This window comes from Coregonus lavaretus (assembly GCF_964263955.1).
Source record: "Coregonus lavaretus genome assembly, contig: HAP1_SCAFFOLD_2245, whole genome shotgun sequence".
Classification (NCBI taxonomy): domain Eukaryota; kingdom Metazoa; phylum Chordata; class Actinopteri; order Salmoniformes; family Salmonidae; genus Coregonus; species Coregonus lavaretus.
Window position 1 is genome coordinate 37501 of NW_028163253.1, and position 211 is coordinate 37711.

The window sequence follows — 211 nt, forward strand, 5'->3', positions numbered from 1 at the left end:
TCTTCCTTGGTAATGTTTGTTAACAACCATATATGTATCATTGGCTAAACATAAAGAGACCATGGTTTGGAGAAAGTACTTTACTGAAAGTACTTTTCTAAATTCAGGCCTCAATTCAATCAATTGCAGATAAAGGAAAACTACCCTATGTACTGACTGTGAATGTTAAAGCTGTATTTTAAAGACAGGTGTGGTTTTATGACAATATCTA